The following is an 18,616-nucleotide window of genomic DNA, read 5'->3' on the forward strand; positions in this document are numbered from 1 at the left end:
AATATCTAACACAGATAAATAGCACACAAAGAAAAAAACTTTTTTTAAAAAAAAGTTGTAGAATGAGTGGTAAAGGATTGGAACTTCTCTCTGTGACCCTGTTGAGTGAGATTTGATCTCACTTCCTAATATGCCTCTGGGACAGAATGAGAAAAATTTTTTCCAATAAGGACACAAGACAGGAAAAAAAACAAAAAAAAAAAACCAGGAGGTACGGAGACTAGAAGGCTGCACTTCAAGACTTCCCATTTTTCATATGCCAGACGCATAGCTACAATTATAGCCCTCTTGCTTTAATACATTGAGTCATTAGGAACAAATATGAGAAAAGGACCTCTGACTGTAGTCTCACTTTTTCTTACATGTAACCTTGTTTGAGGTCAGTGACTCAGGCACTGAAACCAGTGGATCACTCTAATAGCCAAGCAACAAGCATTTTTCTAAGAAAGCCAGCAATGACAGCTCTCACATTAAGATACATTTACTTCAACCTTTTAAAGACCACAGAGGCCTGCCTTCTTGGCAACTTGACAAGATGGGCCAAATAGAACATTCATTTGCGGATTCTTTTACCACAGAGGCCATAAGCACGCTGCTACACCTTCCCCTACCAGAAACTTAGATCTGACTTGCCTCTGAGCCCTCTGCCTTCCAGACCCTGTCTGATGCTGTGTCTCTTAAGAGCTTAAAGACTTAAGGAGAGTAGAAATTGTCTACCTTCACTCCAAAGTTAAAGTGGAACTTCACACTCTCAAACAGCATTGACTATTTTTAATCCTTATGCTGCTAGGATTAGTAAATAGATAGGAAAATATATTATATTTACTTTTTTAGACTTTTTTTTTTACATTTCTTCAATTACTTCCTGGTTTCCAGGCCTAGGAAAATGATGTCATACATTTCCCCAGTAGTCTTCAGGAGGAAAGGAAGAGTTTTTTCAGCTAAGCACACCCTTATGCCTGAGCTAAGGGTGGATGGATTCCATGAAGTAAATACTACATAAATCATCTGCCCTTATTCAAGATGGCCACAGCCAGAAATGCTAGGTGTTTTTCAAAGTAATTTCTCAGCAAAATAGATCAGAGACACATCGATGGGGGTGTTTGCTTTGAGTATTAAAAATGAATGAAATAGTATTTTTGGTTTGTAATAGTATTATTGATGTTGTGTGCAGCACTTTAAAACTTGAGTCAGCCTGTAGCTTCACAAGACAGCCAGCCCAAGGCAGGCAATAGTTTGGGCTATTTACATGCCCTGAGGCATGCATGAGGAATGACGTGTCTTTGTAGCTGCCCTGTATACCCTCACCAAAGATGTCACTAGCAGTAAGAGTACTCTGATACATTTTCAGCATGAGGTGGCCACCACTTTCCAAACTGGGGGGATACCAGTTAGCCTTTCTGGACATTTGGAGACACTGCATTTCAGATGGGTGGGCGCAGGAGGTGGTTTCCAGGGGCTACAAGCTAGAATTTTGTTCTCGGATCCCTCCCCAGTTTATTACTTCCAAGCCACCTGTGTCACAGCACAGATTAGCAGATCTCCATGCTGCCCTAGGGGGTCTTCTGGACCAGGGCATCATTTTCCCAGTCCCTGTAGTGAAACAGTACCAGGGGTTTTACTCGACACTTTTCACAGTTCTTAGACTCATAGGAAGGCCCTTTTTGGATCTAAAAGTTCTAACTATCTTCATTCAAGCTCAGAAATTCTACATGAAATCCACAAAGTCTGTCATAATCTACCTCTATTATGGAGACTTTTTGGCTCCTGTGAGCATCAAGTACATGTACCTACATGACTCCATTTTTCCAGTGCATCGGCAATTCCTTCATTTTTTTTTTATACAATCTTTATTTAAGAAAAATACAAGACAGTACGAGAAAAAGAAACATGTACATCTTAATATAAAGAAATAGAAAACAATGGAATCACAGGGCAAACTCAAGTATTCCAGTGTTGCTGACACATAAACATAAAAAATGCATACGTCTCTATTACAAACTGAAGATTAGCGACAAATCAAACCAACCTGAGGCCAGCGATACAAACAAATAATAACATCCAGGATCAGCAACTTAAAACCTAAGAAACAGGGCAACCACTTCTAGGTCATTGGCTACAGGATTAGAGGAAAAACCGGGAAGTAACAATGTACAGAGAGGTCAGCAAACCCCCACAGCCGCCCAGTAAAAATTATGGCAGCATGAAGGGGAAATCAGGATTGCTGGTGCACCTAGACAAGGTGTTTGAAGGAGGGGTCCACGAGGATCAGCAGGGCCACATATAAGCTGGAGGAGAGTGCAGGCATCCTGGAAATGCATTGCCTTCAGAGAGCCCAAGTAGCATTAAAACGGTCCAGGGTACCTCTGTAGGTAGCGATCCATTCTTCAGCCTCCAATATCTCTATCACCTTCCCAATCCAATCAACCTGACTGGGAACACGAGAGCTCTTCCAATGGATGGGAACAAGGCGTTTCAATGCATTGAGGAGGTGAGGGAGAATGCTGAGCTTGTAGTGGGAGAAGGGGATGGTGGGGGTGTGAGGCAGGAAATGTTGAGGGGAACGGGGGAGGTATATATCTTGGATCTCCGCTATGCGGTCCTGGATTTCTACCCAAAAATGTAAGAGCACTGGGCATTCCCACCAGAAATGGAGGAGGGTACCCCTCTGTCTACAGCCTCTCCAACAATAGTCAAAATCAGATGGGTAGATCCAGGCAAGTGTGGTGGGCACCTGATACCATCCTGACAACAATTTATAGTCTCTTGGGTCTTGCTGTTAATAGAGCTAGAGTGTGTCAATCTGTAGAGATGTTGCAGTTGTTCATCGGTAAACTCACACTGGAGATCACGTTCCCATTCCCTAATATGTGTTGGCTTAGGAGTGGGGGCCGCCAAGGCCAGAAATTTATAAAGGACTGAAATCATATGCAGGGCAGGGTCATTGGCACCCCCTACGTTCTCAAAGTTAGTAAGGGTTCGATTTGATCTGGGTCAGGTGGGCTTGTGTAAAGAATAAGTGGCAGAGCTGACAATATCTCCAGAAATAAAAGGGGAAGCCTCCAAACCATTCCCAAAGAGAGGTTAGAGTGGCCAGGGTACTTTCCTCTAAGAAATGGAATAGACTAACATTCTCATCACTCACCCACTGTCCAAGATAGGAAAGCTGTTCCCCAGGGGGAAAACCATGGGAATCCCTCAACTGGTGCCAATGGTGAGATGTGGGGGGCTAGCAACAGCAACCTATTCAGTCATCCTAGACTGCGAGGATATGGATGGTCAATGGGGAGACCCAGTCTGAGAGGCCCCTAGCGCCCGATAGAACCCAATGTGCGTAGGACAGATTATGACCCGCCATAGTCTTTTCAAGAGATACCCATAGCTTCGTGAAAATGTGAAATCTCCAGTTGAGGATCCGCTGAAGGGCAACTGCCCTATAACAGACATGTATATCAGGTATGCCCAGACTGCCCGTCCGCTTAGAACGCTTCAGGATATGCCAGGCCAGGCGTGGTCTCTTGCCGCCCCAGACAAACAAGGCAAAAAGACGATCAAGCTCACGAAAGAAGCATTTAGGCAAGGAGACAGACACCACCTGCAGGAAAAAAGTATGCGGGGTAATACGGTCTTTTGAGGATGTTACTGTGACCGATCCACGTTAAAGTTGCCCTATCCCATGTCTTGGCGAATTTTAACTAGCAAGGAGGCATAATTAGAAGCATAAAGAGAGTCCAAGCGGTCAGTGAGGTGGATACCTAAGTACAGTAAAGAGCTGAATGGGAACGCACCCTTCCTGGCAGAAGCAAGAGAGCAAGGTATGGTGATTGGCAAAATTGCGAACTTTGTGTAATTTATCCTAAAATTGGATACTTGGCCATAGATATGTAGTTCCTCCAGCTGGTTTGTCAGTGAGACTGATGGGTCCAGAACATGAAAGAGAATATCATCCACGTAGGCCAAGAGTTTATGCTTCGTTGAGCCTACCTGGATTCCCTTGATATTCGTGTTAGCATGGATTTTCCGGAGCAAAGGTTCTAAGACCAGAGCAAACAGGAGAGGAGGTAGTGGGCACCCCTGTCTTGTGCCAGTCCTGATGGGAAATACTGTAGAAAGGAATCCACTGACTTTACTTTGCGCGGATGGAGAGGTATAAAGCGCGGAAATCCAGCTTAACATATGGGGGCCCAGGCCCAACCTCTCCAAAACACCCCTAAGAAAGCTCCAGTCTACCCTATCGAACGCCTTCTCAGCGTCAGTAGAATCAGGGAGGGAGATGATCGTGCATACGTGCTCAGTGAACAAGCTGGATTGCCCTTATGGAGTTGTCTCTGGCCTCACAGCCCACTATGAACCCAGTTGGTCTGGATGGATAATGGAAGGAAGGAGGTGTTTAAACCCGTTGCCAAGGATTTTAGTAAAAATCTTTAAATCGGTATTTAACAGGGAAATTGGGTGATAGTTCTGAGGAAGAGTGTGGTCCTTCCCCTCTTTCAGGAGGACAGTGATATGTGCCAGTACAGCACCAGAAGGGAAGTGACCCTGGGAGTCCAGGAAGTTAAAGAATTTGCACAAATAGAGTTGAAGCAAGGGTAAGACACTTCATATAGTAAGCCTTTGTAAAATCGTCTGTCCCCGGGCTTTTCCCATTGGGTAGGGACTTCAGGGTCACTAACAACTCAGCAGGGGAGATGGGCCATTCTAATTTCTCCCATTGATCAGAAGTTTGTGAACAAGCGTGGCAGCATGGCTTTTTTGTAGAGCCCTCACGAGCAGCCTACCACACTTGTTACCGTGTTCATAATATTGATGTGCAATATAGCAAAGGCGTCGACAAATATGGCAGTTCGAGAGCTTAGAGAAAAGCTCATGGAGTTCCCATAGGCGTCGCTGAGCGTCAGGGTCAGTTTTTGTAGCACAGTAAGCACACGATGAAAATCTGCCTGCCTCTCTCTTTTAAGCCTGGAGCCCTGAGAAATGAGAGCACGTCGAACAACTGCCTTATTACTTTCCCAGAGAACACCATCGCTGACCTCCCCAGTGTTATTCATTGCAAAGTAATGTGTCAGAGTATCCGTGGCTTCCGCCACATCATCATCCAGAAGGTTTTCTTTCAGCCGCCATGTCCAGGCCCTGGCCGCAGAGTGGGGTAATTGAAAAGAGGCCTTGATCGGGGCATGCTCAGAGATGGTGATCTGTTCTATGGTAGAGTCAGTTAAAAAATCCAAAGTGGTAAGATCTACATACATCAGGTCAATTCTAGTGTATGTATCGTGCACCTTGGAGTAATAGCTATAGTCCCGTTCAGATGCATGTAGGGCTCTCCAGCTATCCACCAAAGCACAGTTTTGAAGGGATTTGCAAAAGTGCTTCAAAAAAGCATAGGAATAGATTGGGCACATGGAGGAAGAATCCAAAGAGGGATCTGGGCTAATGTTGAAATCCCCACCCAGGATCATTTTTCCCTCCCTAAAATTGGCCAAAAGTTCCAGGACCGAGTCAAGGAAGGTAAGCTGCCTTTCAAAAAAACATAGCGACCCTGACGATCCGAATAGTGACCCTTCGGTTGAAAGGGGCAGCGTTTATGGATAGCAATTGCAGTACCCTGAGACTTAGCTATTGGAGAATTGCTAAGATACCAGTGGGAGAAAATATGGGTCGGAAGTTTGGGTAAGGAAGTGTGGGTGAAATGTGTCTTTTGCAAAAAATAGTACCTGTGCCCTCAACCGCAGCTGCAGCCATAACCTATTACGCTTGTTAGGTAAGCAGAGACCACGTTGTAAGATAATACCCTGAACTGTAACCATGGCGGACAAAAAAGAATGTTGTCCAGGCAACCAGACATAACGAGCCGGCCCAGACATGATTGATAACAACTGTACATCCTGGAAATACAAAAAGAAAATGAATAATAGAAACATAAAAGAACATAAAAAAACATGTGAGCTGGACCACAGGGCATACGAGCATCTTCCTGCTTGCCCGACCTGGGAGGCAGGGCCAAGAGGAACAAGCCACCAAGGTGGGAGAAGGCACTCTCTAAAGGGCAATCACCCAGAAGGGGTGTCCCTATGTGCGAACCGTGTACAGACATACAGGGTGCAAGTGCATTCACACTCCCCACAGACTATCAGGTAGAAGTCATGAGAGAAAATGCCTGATGGGGGGGTGGGGGGGGGGTACAAGCATAAAGAACCCTCCATCAGTCCCCTACCCATCTGGCACCACAACATATGCTAGCCCTACACAAGCATATTAGAAACCAAGCAGGGTGGCAGCAGAAAGGTGACACATGGGAGCCAAGAGAACCCAGGGAGGGAGAGGGATGGGGAGAGTCCCCCCACCACCCTGACAGGCAACCTCGGGAGAGACCAAGAACAGCATCCTATAGGATTGTCAGTCCAGGAGTCAGTGATGAGTAGGCAAGAGGAGGTGAAGGCACTGTTCACATATAGCAGCCCCTCAGACACTCCTGGGTGGAGCTGGAGGTGGAGTTCCAGCCGAAGGGCATTTGCAACCTCTGGATCGGCCCATGGAACTTGCAGATAGCCAGGGTGGAAGAGCCAAGGGCACAGTGATGTCGGTGGAGTAGCGCCAATCAGTAAAGTCCATATGGGCAAGGTCCAACAGAGAAAGAAAGTGTGGGAGATTGTCCTTTGTCCGTAATAATGCAGATTTGCCATCTCTTTTCACATGAAGGCTAAAGGGGAACCCCCATCTGTATGTGGCTGCACGTAGGGCATCCAGGAGAAGGGGGTGTATAGCCCTGCGTTGCATTAAGGTGCGGTGGGACAGGTCCTGATAGAAAAAGAGGCAGGCTCCGTCAAAATCAAAATAGGGTTTCTTCCTCATATGTTGCATGATGCGTTCTTTGACCATGTATTTATGCAGTTTACAGATGATGTCCCTGGGGTTTTACTCATCCTGCGATGGAGGACAGAGAGCTCTATGGGCCCTGTAAATTTCAGTAGGGAGGAGAGGCCTAAGATATCCCTGAACATGCCCTGTAGCGTGGGTATAATGTTCTGCGCCGCTGTGGCCTCTTGCAGCCCGCGAATGCGGATATTGAAACGGTGGCTGCGGTTCTCATAATCATCCAACTGGCAAAGGAGGGCCTCTATCCTCTGGTTCTGTGCCGCACATTTATCTCTAAGTGCAGGCACTGTTTACTCATATTTTTGCTCGTTTCCTGTCTTTTGCTGAGATGAGTAGTATATGACTGTAACTGTGCAATATCTTGTTTAAGGGTCTTCTGCACTCTGCAGGCAAAGCCCTCCAGATCCTCTCTGGTGGTAAGAGACCAAATGTGCTGGTTCAGGTCTCTATCCCCAGTAATGTCACAAATATCAGAGCCCTGATCCTCAGAGGTGACACCGCTGGAAGCTGTGAAGGCTGGGATGTGGACGCGGCGTCCAGCCTCTGCTCTGGTCCTGGCACCACCATGAAGGCCTCTCCCTTCGGTTGCTCGCCCTCACCGAAGAAAGAATTTATAGAGCCCCGGCTAGAAGTGGCAGTACCCCGAGGCTGGGAAGAAGCTCTGCAGTGTTGGGACATCGCAGGGTAAGATAATTTAGCCGCGGGAACCCTCATAGCAGTCTGAAAAAGCGGCAGTCTGTGAGGAGCTCAGGTACCATGCTTCTTCACTCCTCCATTTCCAAACCAAGCCCCCTACAATTTTGTTAGAATTTCATACTTGTGAGAAAATAAAAAATCTCTCCTGCTCCTTTGAATTTTCCTATCATTATGGTTCTGAAAACAAAAACTTTAGAATTAAATTCTACTAGTGTATGACCAGCTTTAGCCTTGTAGCTCTCCTAGGGCAACCCCCATTGTGGGATATGTAGAGAACCACCTGCTAAGGTGGACAATGCAGCACAGATGGTACGGACTCTGCAGAGGTTTGGCAGTGCCCTGAATCTTCAAATGTCAGTGCTGGAACCAACTCAATATTTGGAATATCTTATTTTAGGCACATACACCTTCATACTGTCCTCTTCCCATACACCTCCATACTGTCCGGTGCCCGTACACCTCCATACTGTCCCCTGGCCATCCACCTCCATACTGTCCTGTGCTCATAAACCTCCATACTGTCCCCTTCCCATACACTTCCATACTCTCCCGTGCCCACACACCTCCATATTGTCCCGTGCCCACACACCTCCATACTGTCCCCTGCCCACACACCTCCATACTGTCCCGTGCCCACACACCTCCATACTGTCCCCTGCCCACACACCTCCATACTGTCCCCTGCCCACACACCTCCATACTGTCCTTTGCCCATACACCTCCATACTGTCCTTTGCCCATACACCTCCATACTGTCCTGGGCCCATACAGCTCCATACTGTCCCCTGGTCATTCACCTCCACACTGTCCCCTGCCCACACACCTCCATACTGTCCTTTGCCCATACACCTCCATACTGTCCTGGGCCCATTCACCTCCATACTGTCCCCTAGCCATACACCTCCATACTGTCCCCTGCCCATACACCTCCATACTGCCCTCTGCCTATACACCTCCATACTGTCCTGTGTCCATACACCTCCATATTTTCTTGTGCCCACACATCTCCATACTGTCCTCTGACCATACACCCTTATACTGTCCTCTGCCCATATACCTCCGTACTGACCTTCATGTAAATGGAGAAATATCTTTTTGCCTTTTGCTGTACCTTAAACACATTGCTAATAGCACTTACTTAAATATTGATATTTGCACTGGTGTTCACTGAAAACGGTCATTTTATGTGCTTTCTTGAAGTGTCAGTAAAAAAATTCTCAGTAAATTTCATATGTTGTGTCAGTAAAAACAAATTGGTGCTGTCTGCAAATTTCGGGTATCCTGTCAGTAAATTTCACTTCGGGAGGTTGGCAACACTGCTGCATGGACACATCTGCTCCCCATCTGTTATCTGTGCAGGTGCTGATGCACGGCCCTGAAAGCAGACAGTGTGAATTCAGGGACATGCACCCGCACTCACACAGATGTCATATTGGGAGAAGTGGCTACTGTTTATGCTGCCACTGTGTCCCAATTAACATCAATATGACTGCCTTCATGGGGAAGCAAGGAACACCTGTGCATCCCCATGAAGGTATGCACAGACTAGCATGGCAGTACGCTGTAGTATGCCCTGTGTGAATGAGGCCTTACAATGTTTTTTTTTTCATTATTGTTATTTTACAATGTTATTTTTAATATTTTTTATTTTTATTTTTTTTTGGGGGGGGGGCATCAGGGATCTAAGCAGTGATGAATGAAAACAGGAGAGATCAGTACAGATTGCTCACTGTGCTCAGTCAGAAAGGGGCTGGCAAACATGACATGTTCACCAGCCCCTCCCCATTCTCTCTGATCCTGACACTGATCTTCAGCAGAAGTAGCTGTAGCTGGCAGGAAGGGGAGAAGGGGAAGCAAGCTAGCAGAGAGGGGGCACCGGGTGATCATTGGGGGGGGGGAAGTTTGAGGGGTGCAGCTTGGGGGATCTACTTGCATAGTTAAATCCCCCTGTGGCTCCCCTGGAGAGGAGGACAAACCAGCAGCTGCAGGGGAGCCACAGGGAATCAGGGCAATCAGCGGTGCTGTGGAGGTCAGGTGGATTACTCCCAGTGTGCAGTGTATGGCAGGGCACAATGGGTCCCTCTTCCCTAGGGATACGCCACTGAGGGGACTTTGATGTAGAGAATCTGAGTCATAGCACTAAAATGGGATTTGGACCTCTGTTGGAAGAAAATTGTACTGACTGCACCTTAGTGAATTTTAATTCAATACCCCTGATTTGAAGCGTATGTAAACCCTAACAATGAATTACTCTTTTTTTGCTCCTGTTTGGCCTCTTTAAGTCCAGGTTTACATTTGCGGGGGTGGTTAGAGGACAGCCTGTAAATCACACCTCTCCTTGCACCTACCTTGCAGCTAAATAGTGCTGCTCTTTTGCAGATGCACAGGACTACCATTCTTTTATGTCATTTAATACAGCACTTAGCTTTTCATTAATAGATGTACCTTGTACCCGATTCTTTACTGTTTCGAAGGTAAGTGTCAGTGTTTTCCATGACCTCGCTATCGTTTGGTGGCCATAAATATATGCGTTATCAAGGTTCATTCTCATTGTTTAATATTCTGTTCAGGCAAGTGTAGGAGAACTTCCCATGGGTTTTTCCGCAAGTTAACATGAAGAATCGTATTGACCATCACACATTCCTGAATCCATAGCCTCTTAAAAACCCTTTGAGGACTAAGAGACGTATTTGTCCCATGTTTTTAATTGCCTGTATCATCTGATTAAGAAGTTAAAATACTTTTTTTTTTTTTTATTTGAGTCAAAATATTAGGTGTTATCAGCAAATTGACAGTTATTTCATGAAATGGCTTAGTTACAGCAACTGAAGTGTATGAACTTTAAAAAAAAAAAAATTGCTTCTTTTAGCGTTCCAATTGATGACGGTAATCTTAGGGTCCTCAAAGGGTTAACCTTTTGACAGGTCCACCAAATATGTTTCATGTCACCAAGGTCTGGGCAGCCCCGAAAGCAAGTAGATGGGGAAGATCTCTTGCAATTTGTTGTGTTTTTGGTTCTATAAACTTCAATGGGAACGATGCAGAAAAGCATGTAGTGCGGTTTTGCTGCGTCTTTGATGTGTTTTGCGTTTACAATCTGCTTAGCAACAAAAAAGTTTAAAAAAAAAAGAAAATTAAAAAATGCAAAACGCATTAAAAAGTGGCAAAAACACAACGCAATGTATTGTGGAAACGCCTCAAACGCAACCTGCATAGGTGTGAACCTAGGGTGCTTTATCTGCATTAAATTTCCTCTGAACCTGTGTAACTAACCGCTTCCCCGCTGCCCTATTCTAGAACTACTGCTACAGGGCTGCACAAAATCACGTATATATATATATATATATATATATATATATATATACATGATTTGCATTTCCGGGTAGGGGGCACGCATGTGCCGCCATTGGTGGCTACAGATGTCAGTCACCGGGCCCCAGCCAGAGATTCCCTGCCAGCACCCAGCGATCCCCGAGTATCACTGACAGGGAAGAGACCAGAGTGTTAACAACACAGGTCTCTCTGCTGCCAGCCACAAAATGCTGCTGTGTATTTCTCTGCACAGCAGAGAAATACACAGCAGCATGTTTCCCATGTAAAACACAGCACATCATGTAAAACAGCACACAGTTAACCCTTTGATCGCCCCAGATAGTAACCCCTTCCTGCCCAGTGTCATTAGTACAGTGTCAGTGCTTTTAATTAGCACTGATCACTTTATTAGTGTCAGTGGAGATGTCAGTGACAGTTACAGTCCCCCCCCCCCCCGTGTCAGAATACCCACACAATAAGTTGCTGATTGCCGCCATAACTAGTAAAAATAAATAAAAATTCCAGTATATATACCACCATTTGTAGACACTATAACTTTCACATAAACCAATTAATTTACACATATTAGGATTTTTTTTTAGCAGATATGTAGCTGAATACATTTTGGCCTACATTTATGATGAAATTTGATTTTTTTAACCACTTTAAGACCAGCCACTGCAATAAAACGTTTGCAGGGTGCCACGGCTGCGCAAAAGCACGTTTTAAAAAGTGCTATTGCAAAACAGGTAGGGGACGCGCGTGAGGTGCGCGTCCGCCCTACCTGTGTTGCCAATCGTGACCACGGATGTCAGTCATTACCGGCCGTTTCCCGGCGATTAGCAGCAAACACTGACAGAGAGCAGGGCTGCATTGTTTACACACAGCTCTGCTCTTTGTCAGTTCCGTCAGCTCCCGACAAGCTGATTGGGACAGAAAAGTTTATCTGTCCCGATCAGCCTGTCTCCCTGCAGTACACACCCCCGCCCCCTAGTAAAACACTCCCCTCACACAGTTAACCCTGTCATTGAATAAAAATGTTAACCCCTTCCTCCCCAGTGCCATTAGTACAGTGTCAGTATTTTTTTTTGCACTGATCACTGTATTGGTGTCACTGGGGATGTCAGTGACCCCAAGTCAGTTCCCCCCCAGTGTCAGAATGTCCGCCGCAGTCCTGCCATAAGTCGCTGATCGCCGCCATAAGTCACTGATCACCGCCATTATTAGTATAAATAAAAATTAAAAATCCCAGTATCTTTCCCACCATTTGTACACGCTATAACTTTCCCGGAAACCAATTAATTTACACGTATTGTTTTTTTTTTTAGCAAAGACATGTCGCAGAATGCATTTTGGCCAAAATTTATGACGAAATTTTATTTTTAAATTTTTTTACTGGACATGTTTTATAGCAAAAAGTCCAAAATATTGTTTGTTTTTTTTTCAAAATTGTCAGCCTTTTTTTTTATAGCGCAAAAAATAAAAAACGCACAGGCGATCAAATACCACCAAAAGAAAGCTCAATTTGTGGGAAAAAAGGCCGTAAATTTAATTTGGGTGCAGTGTTGCATGACCGCGCAATTGTCAGTTAAAGTAACGCAGCGCCGTAACACAAACCTCTTCTGTAACCGCTTCCTGACCACCCTATAGCAGAAATACTGCTACAGGGCGGCATGGGTGCGCAAAATCACATATATATATACATGATTTGCGCTCCCATGGTTTTCACTCCCCTCCCAGATAGTGTCAGATTGCCCGTCAGTACACCAGTCATCACATTTAACCCCTTGATTGCCAGGAGCATGCTCATGTACAATAAACCTCCATTGCTAGTATAGTGTCTGAATGGGTCAATATCTTTGATCAGGTCAGCACTATACCAGCGTTCACATTAGTATAGCGTCCCCAAGAACGCAGCGTTAGCGGGATCAGCCCCGGCACCTGCCAGCACCTGTGTTTAGCCCCTATGCCTACCCCCCCTTCTCCCCCAGCAAGTGCAGTGTCAGTAGGTCACTGTCACTTGATACATTGCACACAAAACCGCAGTGTTCGCAGAATTAGGCCTGATCTCTGTTAGCACTTGCCGGTAAATTTTGATGACTCTCATATGCAGCAGAGTGCCAGTACTAGTGCCGCTCTACCTTTTGGAGAACTGGCGAGTACCAGCGGTCTAGTACATCTTGGTCTTTCACATACCTCCTTGATTTTTGGCGTTGTTTTTCACGGAATATCTGTATGCGTTGATTGTGGATCAAAGCAATTTATATGCACAACAATTTATCGCCGCCAACCCAAATTGAAACCTTGCCAGACCATTCGCATGTTAACTTATTACGGTTTTCAAATTTACATTTTTTTTGGGCCTAACCCTCAACATGGGCATGACTAAAAGATATGAATTGCGGTTGTATTGGTCTGCAGACCCGATTCATCATATGCCCGTGTTCTCTGCTGCCATGGCCAGGCATAGTATGAGAGTATAATGTGTTTTATACATTTCAGCGACAATACACTCTGTCATCCTCGGGGTAACCCTGAATTTGACCGGCTCCACAAAATTCAGCCCCTCTCAAATCACCTTAACCAAAAATTTGCAGATGTCTATACTCCCCAGCAAAACATCTGCTTGATGAGTCCCTCATTCATTTTTCTGGCTGCCTTGCATTCAAACAATATCTCTCCTGCAAGCGTGCCAGATATGGGGTCAAGATGTAGAAGACCTGTGAGAGGACAACAGGCTATACCTATAAGTTTTGGATTTATGAGGGAAAAGATAGTCACGTGGAGCCCCCTGGATGCCCAGACTACATGGGGAGCAGTGGCAAGATAGTTTGGGACTTAGTGTCATCATTTCTCCATATGGGGTACCACTTATACGTGGACAACTTTTATTCAAGCATGCCACTATTTAGACATTTGTTCAATCTTGGAACTGGCACTTGTGGCAAATTGTGACCTAATGTGTGCCCACCATTAGAAGTGGGTGGACACAGGGCGGTATATTCTAATGGTGGGCATGCCACACACTTTTTCTGGCAGAGATTTCTTCTCATTTTTGTCATTCAGTCCACAGGCTGCATACAAAAAAAAAAAAAAGAACATAGTATATATATCCAACAAGGACCAGCGATGTACTGGTACATCACTGGACTTTGAATGGTTATACCAGGATGATGCCTACAGCTGCAGGCATCATCCTGGTATCGTTTTTTTCAGCCGGCGATCGGCTTTCATGTAAGTGCAATCCTAGTGGCTAATTAGCTGCAGGATTGCTTTTACAAGCAGTGGGAGGTGATGCCCCGCTGCCTTCCACGGCCTTCTCGGGCAGTCTTGTGCCATCGGGGGAACCTGAGAATGCAGCCGGTGTTTCTGCCAGCTGACCATAGAGCTGATTGGAGACCAGAATGGTGCCAATCATCTCTATAGCCTAAGAATTCGGAAGCTACAAGCATTTCATCACTTCAGTTTCGCAGGATATAAACAGCGCCATTTGTAAATTGGGAAAGCATCTGATCACACCGATTTTGGTTTGATTAGATAATGTAAGGGCAGAGGAGATATCTAGAGTCTGATAGACCCCAGATTTCTCAAAAAAGAATATATGACAATACCCATTGAAGTTATAGGGGATATTTGCATTCCCTGTTATAGCATTAGACGTGATCAAACCAAAAAAAAAAAAATGAAAAGGTACAAATGTAAAAATAATAATAAAAAAAAAAAATTGCCCCTGCCATGCGCTTACCTGTGTGCACAAGCCTTGACCCTGTGCCGGTATGTTAACAGCGCTTGCACCATGCATGTGAGATCAGATCAAGGGCAATAATTCTAACACTAGACCTCCTCTGTAAATCTAAAATGGTAGCTTATAAAGCGTTGCCTATGAATATTTAAAATGTTTGCAGATTGTCGCCATTGCATGGGGCATGCGCAGTTTTAAAGCATGTCATGTTTGGTATCTATTTACTCGGCATACCATTATCTTTTATATTTTATGAAATAATTGACCAATATATTGTGTTTTTGTGCATTAAAAGTAAAAAAAGTGTTTGTTTTTTTTATTTGCATTTGAAAAATCGCTGCACGAGTACTATGTGCCATAAAAAATTGTAGTACCCACCATTGTATTCACTAGAGTGTCTGCTTTAAAAAAATATATAATGTTTGGGGGTTTAAATTAATTTCCTAGCAAAAAATACAGATTTGTTTCATGTGAACAAAAAGTGTCAGAAAAGGCTTGGTCTTCAGGTGGTTAGAAGAGTGAGTAATGTGTGGCGTAAACTTCTAATGCTGGGCATAAAACACCCCCACCCCCCAAAACGACCCCTTTTTGGAAAGTAGACACCCCAAACTATTTGCTGAGAGGCATGTTGAATCAATAGAAGAATTTATTTTTTTACCACAAGTTTCTGGAAAATGACAAATTGTCACTTAAATGATTTACTGCTCACACATGCTATGGTTATATGTGGAATTACTCCCCAAAATACATTCTGCTACTTCTCCTGAGTATGGGGGTACCACACGTGAGAGACATTTTGGTAGTCTAGCCAAGCACAGGACCCCAAAATCCAATAAGCAACTTCAGGCTTTTAAAGGGCTTTATCTCTTCATTACACTTCCTGACTACCTATCACAGTTTTGGAGGCCCTGAAATGCCATGATAGCACCTAACCCCCACAAATGACCCCTTTTTGGAAAGTAGACACCCCAAGGAATTTGTTAAAAAGCACGGTAAGTATTTTGAAGATCTCATTTGTTGCCACAAGTTTTTGGAAAATGAAGAAAAAAAACAAAAACATTTTTTCTATTTTTTTTTATATTTCAAAACCTTGTGAGAAAAAATGAGATCTGCAAAATACTCACTATGCCTCTTTTTACATTTCTTGGGGTGTCTACTTTCCAGAAAGGGGTCATTTGGGGGGGGGGGGGGGGGGGTTGGTGCTATCCTGGCATGTTTGGGCCTTTGAAACTGTGAGGAAGTGTAATGAGGAAGTTACGCACCTTCAGGCTTTCAAAGTGGTCATTGGATTTCAGGCTCCTGTATGTGGCTAGGCTCCCAAAAAGTCTCACACACATGGTATCCCCATACTCAGTAGAAGTAGCAGAATGTATTTTGGGCTGTAATTCCACATATACCCATGGCTTGTGCGAGAAATAAATGACAACTTTGTGTAAACAAAAAAAAAAAAAGTTTTGTCATTTTCCAGAAACTTGTAGAAAAAAAATAAATCTTCCATGTACTCAATATGCCTCTCAGCAGATAGCTTAGGGTGTCTACTTTCTGAAAAGGGGTCATTTGAGGGTGTTTGTACTATCCTGGTATTTTTGCACCTCAAGAAATGTGATGAGCAGTCAGAAAGTAAAAGCTGTGTAAATTCCATTATCTATACCATATTTTGTAGATGCTTTCACACAAAGCAATCAATTTACACCTATTGGGAATTTTTAAATCAAAAACATGTAGCAGAATACATTTTGGCCTAAATTTATGATGAAATTTTAGTTTTTTGGGATATTTTTTATGACCGAAATGAGAAAATATAGTTTTTTTCAAAAAACATTTTTTTCTTCAAAGGTTTTCTGGTTATAGCACCAAAAATAAAAAGTGCACAGGTGATCAAATACCACCAAAAGAAAGCTCTATTTATGTTAAAAAAAGGACATAAATTTCATTTATGTACCGTATTGCATGACCGCGCAATTGTCCGCTAAACTAGCACAGCGCTGTATAGCAAAAAAAAGGAGTAAATTGCAGTATCTATACCATAGTTTGTAGACGCTATAACTTTCACACAAAGCAATCAATATACACTTATTGGGATTTTTTTTACCAAAAACATGTAGCAGAATACATTTTGGCCTAAATTTATAAATAACTTTGAGTTTACTATATATTTTTTTATAGCTGAAAGTAAAAAATATTGTTTTTGTACCAAATTTTTGGTCCTTTCTTGTTTATAGCGTGAAAAATAAAAAGCGCACAGGTGATCAAATACCACCGAAAGAAAGCTCTATTTGTGTGAAAAAAAGGACGTAAATTTTGTTTGGGTGCAGCATTGCATGACCGCGCAATTATCATTTGAATTAGTGCAGCGCCAAGTAGACACAAGAGGCCTGGTCATTAAGTGGGGTAAATCCTCAGGAGCTCAAGTGGTTAATATTTTTTTTGCTGGATGTGTTTTATAGCAAAGAGTCAAAAATATATATTTTTTTTCAAAATTGTTTTTTTTTTGTTTATGGGGCAAAAAATAAAAACGCACAGGTGAGCAAATACCACTGAACGAAAGCTCTATTTGCGGGGGAAAAAGGACATAAATTTAATTTGGGTGCAGTGTTGCATGACCGTGCAATCGTCATTTAAAGTAATGCAGCACCGTATCGCAAAAAAAGGCCTGGCCAGGAAGGGGGGTACATCCTCTGGAGGGCAAGTGGTTAATATGTGTTTGGTTTTAAAAAGGATGAGGTGGCAATCCTACCAGTCACAGAAACATGCGGTGTGAATGAGCCCTTTCGTTATTTATTTATTACAGGCATTTATATAGTGCCATCAATTTACACAGCTCTCTCTCTCTCTCTATATATATATATTGTACATTCACATCAGTCCCTATTGCAGGCCATAGACGAGTCGAAAACTGGCCTTTTTTTTTAAAAAAAAACTAAAAATCGGTCGTTCAATAGGCTGACGTTACCACCAATGCTAAAAAAAAAAAAAGAAAAAAAAAATCATCAGATTTTCGTCCCGTCTACGGCCGGCATTTAATTACTTCTGTCCCTTGCAGAGAGCTCCGCTACTATATTTGACATGAAAAAGTATTGCAGTTGCAACATTGTATCCATTTCGGATACAGATGTTTTTATTCGGATACAAATAGATACATTTGTTGCAACCACAATACTTTTTCATGTCAAATATAATAGCGGACTGGAATTCTTATTTTTCTTCTTCTTGCAGGTCACGGCTCATGCGCAGATTTTTTATCGGTAAAACGATTGGCCAATTTGCCCATCATTGACAGGAATATTGACCGATCGGCAAAATCGGCCTGATTTTTTTCCAACTTTATCGATAACAAAAATGTACCAAAAGCCCGAAAACCAGCCGACCAATTAACCCACTAATGGTGCGTTTTTTTTTTTTCCGACGAAAAATCGACCAATTTTCAACCTGTCTATGGCCTGCATAATGCAGGCCATAGACGGTTCGTTTATCGGCCGAATTTTCGCTCGAAAGAATAATCGGTCGATATTTGCTCCGTTAGTGGGGCAATGTCATTGGCCGAATTTCACGGTTCCTCCTCATTTCTTTTATCGGTCATGCTGGAGAAAAACGGACGATTTTCATAATCATTGGTGGCAACAGAATTAACGATTTTTTGTTTTTCGCCCGATAAATGAACCGTCTATGGCCTGCATAATGCCAGCCATAGACAGTTTGAAAATCTGCCGATTTTTCTTTAAAAAAACGAAAAATCGGTCGTTCAAGCGGCCGATGTTACCAGCAACGGTAAAAAAAAAAAAATCGCCCGATTTTCATCTCGTTCACAGCCGGCAAAAAGTGTCCCTGCAGAGAGCTCCACTATTTCTTTGACAGTTCCTTGACATTTATAGCGGTTGCAACAATGTATTTGTATCCATTTCGGATACAGATGTTTTTATTCGGAAACAAATAGATACATTGTTGCAACCGCTATAAATGTCAAAGCACTGTCAAAGAAATAGCGGAGCTCTC

This window comes from Staurois parvus, unplaced genomic scaffold, assembly GCF_062004578.1.
Source record: "Staurois parvus isolate SC_StPar_1 unplaced genomic scaffold, SC_StPar_1.0 ptg000029l, whole genome shotgun sequence".
NCBI classification, from domain to species: Eukaryota; Metazoa; Chordata; class Amphibia; order Anura; family Ranidae; genus Staurois; species Staurois parvus.